Below are 5,000 nucleotides of genomic sequence, written 5' to 3' on the forward strand. Positions count from 1 at the left end.
AGCACCTTTCATACAAGAAATGCAGCTCAAAGTGCTTTACAACAGGAATAAGAACATAAAGTGAATATAAAAACATATACAAGCATAGAATGAATATGAAAGCAGGGGAAAACAGTCAAAAGAAAAGGTAAAGATTTACATTTCTTACACACTATGTGATACATGTCATACATTCATACACTACTATATATTATTTTAGCCCCCTCAGTGGGTGTAGTCACGCTAGTATGGGACCTGCACCTGTGATAGCCGAACGTTTCCGATTTCATAAGAGAGATCAACACAAAACCGAGTCTGTAGCGGACTATATCGCGGAGCTCCGTAGACTGGCTGAACACTGTGAATTTGGGCCGGGACTATCGGATGCGCTCAGAGACAGGCTCGTCTGCGGATTGCACAATGAAGGCACGCAGAAAAGGCTCTTGACCAAAAAGAATCTGACACTGGAGACCGCGTGTGACATCGCCGTGTCAATGGAAACTGTTGCAAAAGACTCGGTTCAACTGCAAAAGAAATATATGGGAGAATGCTCTGTGAATAAAATGCACACAAAAAGGGATGACAAGCCAATGGCATGCTATCGGTGTGGGAACAAGTCACATGACCCAGTTGATTGCTGATTCAAAGATAAAGACTGTAGACAGTGCAACAAAAGAGGACACGTACAGAAAATGTGCAAATCAAAGCCATGTGATAAGACATCATACCAAAAGAAAACAGGAAAGAGAGACAGAAATGTACATCAGGTCAGTGAAACTGATTCAAGTGATTCAAGTGTTGAGTTGTCATGCCGAACTTCACTCTCTTAAAGAGACAGGTCGTAAAATCATATCTGAAACTAAAACCTACCTCGGTGATGTTGAAAACGTACACAGGTGAGAAAATATCTCCCATGGGAAAACCCAAGTTTCACAAGGCTCGTCCGCCCTTCGCCCCAAGGTGGAGGCGGAGCTCCAGCACTTGGAGGACCAAGGTATTCTCTCCAAGGTCGACTGGTGTGACTGGGCAACCTACGAATCTGTGGTGATTTCAAGGTCACAGTAAATCCTGTCCTGCATGCAGATCAGTATCCCCTCCCACGCATAGATGATATCTTTGCGTCCCTGGCGGGTGGAGAGCGTTTCTCAAAGATAGACCTTGCTCAGGCATACTTGCAGATGGAGGTGGAGGAGTCATCAAGAAAGTACCTGACCATAAACACCACCAAAGGCCTTTACCAGTACAACAGATTGGTCTTTGGTATATCTAGTGCCCCAGCGATATGGCAACGTGCTATGGATCAAGTACTCCAAGGGATACCGGGCACACAATGCTATCTGGACGACATCATTATCACTGGAGTTGATGATGGGACACACCTGGCAAACCTGAAGACAGTCCTGTCCAGATTGGAGGAATACGGACTGAGAGCAAACAAGAAGAAATGCGAGTTTTTCAAAGACTCCATCGAGTTTTGTGGTCACACCATCGACAGACATGGCCTCCACAAATCTCAGGACAAAATCAATGCTGTTCTGAGAGCACCAAAACCAGAGAATGTGAGCCAGCTGCGCTCCTTCCTGGGCCTTATTAATTATTACCACAAGTTTCTGCCAAACCTCTCCACTGTTTTGCACCCCTTACACTGTTTGTTACAGTTGGGCAGGAAATGGAAGTGTTCAAAGGACTGTGAACGAGCATTTGGGACTGCTAAGCAGCTAATCACCTCAGAAGAGGTCTTGACGCACTTTGACCCCGGTCTCCCCCTGCGCCTGGCCTGCGATGCGTCCCCGTATGGTATTGGCGCCGTGCTCTCACACAAAATGCCTGATGGAGCTGAGCGACCAATCGCTTTCGCGTCAAGATCTCTCAACTCGGCAGAACGCAACTATGCTCAAATTGACAGAGAAGCCTTGAGTTTAGTATGGGGGGTGAAGAAGTTTAATCAATATCTATATGGAAAGCACTTCACATTGATCACAGATCATCAGCCCCTGGTATCAATCTTTAACCCTCAAAAGTGTATCCCAGTAATGACAGCAGCACGCTTACAAAGATGGGCTCTGTTTCTGGGTGCGCACACCTACACCATTGAGTTTAAAGGAACTAAACAACATGGAAACGCCGATGGACTCTCACGCCTCCCACACGATGCACACCCTGTGGAGGACACAACGGATCCAGCTGACGCGTTCCACTTGACCCAACTGGAGTCACTTCCTGCCACAAGAGCTCAGATACAAATGGAGACCAACAGAGATCCTACCATGTCTAAAGTATATGAGTTGACAGTGAATGGATGGCCAACACAGGGCTACCTCCAGCTACCTGAGTACTCCACCCGTCGTGACCAGCTATCAGTGTGTCAAGGCTGTGTCATGTGGGGTACGCGTGTCATTGTGCCACCCAAGCTGCGTTCACGAGTGTTGGAATCACTACACGAAGGGCATCTCGTGTGGTTAAGATGAAGAGCCTTGCTAGAAGCTATGTCTGGTGGCCTGGCATAGACGGTCAAATAGAGGACCTGGCTAAGACCTGCAGTGGATGCCAACAGATACAGCGCCAACCCCAGACGGCACCCCTCCACACATGGGAATGGCCCACTACCCCGTGGCAACGTATTCACATAGACTACGCAGGGCCCTTCATGGATCGGATGTTCCTTATTATGGTTGACGCCCATTCAAAGTGGCCCGAAGTCTTCAAAGTGAAACAGGCCACATCTACTAAAACAGTGGACATACTGCGCACACTCTTCTCCCGCACAGGGCTGCCCCAACAACTGGTGAGTGACAACGCGAGTATATTCACTGGAGAGGAGTTCCAGAGTTTCCTCAAACGGAATGGTGTCAAACACCTTACCTCAGCTCCTCACCATCCTGCAACTAACGGCTTGGCGGAACGTTTTGTACAATCTTTCAAGCAGTCAATGAAAGCAAGTGGGAAGGATGGAACAGTGTTACAACAGAAAGTAGCAAACTTCCTGCTGGCTTACCGAAACACAGCTCATGCCACAACGGGCCAGACGCCGGCTATGCTGTTCATGGGCAGGAACCTCAGATCGCGTTTGTATTTGCTAAAACCAGACATCCGCAAACATGTGTTGGAGAAGCAGTGTTCTAGTGGACAGACACAACGGCAACTGAGGATTTTCAGTGTTGGACACAAAGTGCTTGCCAGAGACTATAGAGGTAACAACCAGAAATGGCAGCCTGGTGAGGTTCTGTCACGGACAGGACCACTGACTTACACCGTGAGTGTAGGGCCTGACATCGTCTGGCGCAGGCATGTTGACCAGCTACTGGATGTAACAGCTCGCAATACCACAGCTAAGGAATCAGTGGCACCTCCAGACTCGGATGAGTCTACTCTGGCAACACCAGAGGACTTTGACACTGATAATGATGCTGAACCTGCACAGGCTGTTGAACCTCAACTGAGGGCCACTGGCTCTGGTTCTCAACCAAGGCGTTACCCTGAGAGAAATCGCAGAGCACCTCAGAGACTTGAATTGTAGTCAGGACTGACTAACTTACCTTTGATAGAGCATCATATTTCTGTTATGGTTAGTTACTGAACACACTGTTTACTTTGTGATGTTTAGGGGTTACATCAATGCTGGAAGGGAGGAATTGTTATGTATGCAATAGGCATGGGACTATTTTATGTTGTTGCTATACTGTGGGTGCGTATTGATATGTACATGTTGTTGTTGAACTTGACGTTGACAGTAAAGTTATGAAAACTGGAGCTCCTTGTTCATGCATCCTTATTACTGTTAGTCCAGGCAGAAGACGTAACACTTATACAAACTTACACTTATACAGCGCCTTATTCCAAAGCTCTTTACAACGGCCTCTCATTCACACACACATTCACACACACATTCACACACCAAGCTACCATGCAAGGCACTGGCCGGCCGGCCCACTCACTGGGAGCAATTTGGGGGTTCAGTGTCTTGCCCAAGGACACCTCGACATGTAACCAGCCGGGGTTCGAACTGTCGATCTGCCGCCGACCTTGCGATCATTAGACGCCGGCTCTATGTGAACGTGCGTGTGCTTGCGTGTGTGTGTGTGTGTGTGTGTGTGTGTGTTTGAGACGTGTTTGAGACTGCAGATGTACTGAATGCAGATTCTCACTTCTCTCATCTACCCTCTGATTGGAGCATTCACAGGTGTTCAGACCAGTCAAGAGAGCGTCTGATTGGCTCATTCACAGCCTTCCTACCTGCCTGTCCCCTGTTATTCACCATCTGCCTGGTTTCTGTTCAGAAGTAAAACTTGACATTCCTTCTGTCGTTTACAGTAATGGTACTGAAGCATAAGGCAGCCAGGAGATGTGTTAAGATCTCCCACTCTGAACTGTCTCACAGGTGTGTTTTAAATACTGCCAATTTCCTCTCTCTTATAAGACAGGAAATTGGCGGAATATCATAATGTTTAAAACACCTGTAAGACCTGTTCGGAGGAGTGTGTGTGCTTAAAGCTCGAAGCTGACGTTTACCATATCTCATACTCAGCAAGAAAGCTCTCTCCATGGAACATTCTGGAGGTCTCTGTCAGGGGAGGCCGGGGGAGGTAGGAATCGGAGGTCGGGTTCGTTAGAAAGCATGGCACGGAATGAGGAACGGTATCATTCAAACTCACACACACGTCTCGTTTCGATACCATTCCCCAGACAGACGTGTGTGTGATACCATTCCACATTCCGTCCCACGCTTTACAACGAGCCCATCCTCCGATTTCTACCTCCGCCAGCCTCTCTCTTTTTTTTTTTTTTTTTGCCAAAGCATTGTTCACATGCATTGTTGTATCAGCGCTCATTTTCATTAATAAGAAAGAGATACAAAAATATATTCACGGATCTTCACATATCCTGGGAAAATCACCTCTCTACCTCTCATCTCTCCTGCACTTCTCACAACAGTTACCACTCAATGTCTAGGGATCTCATCAGGCTCACTATTTAAAAAAATAAACTTCAGCAGGTCATAGTTGACTGTTGTTCCTGCTGAT

The 5,000-nt window shown here is 47.2% G+C and overlaps 1 pseudogene across 1 annotated transcript in view; it reads right to left on the reverse strand.

Annotated features, from left to right (window-relative positions):
- LOC308151807 (catenin delta-2-like) overlaps positions 1-5,000 on the reverse strand; it is a 78,071-nt pseudogene that overhangs the window by 39,146 nt on the left and 33,925 nt on the right. The window lies entirely within an intron of this gene.

This window comes from Nansenia antarctica (assembly GCF_963989245.1).
Source record: "Nansenia antarctica genome assembly, chromosome: 2".
NCBI lineage: Eukaryota > Metazoa > Chordata > Actinopteri > Argentiniformes > Microstomatidae > Nansenia > Nansenia antarctica.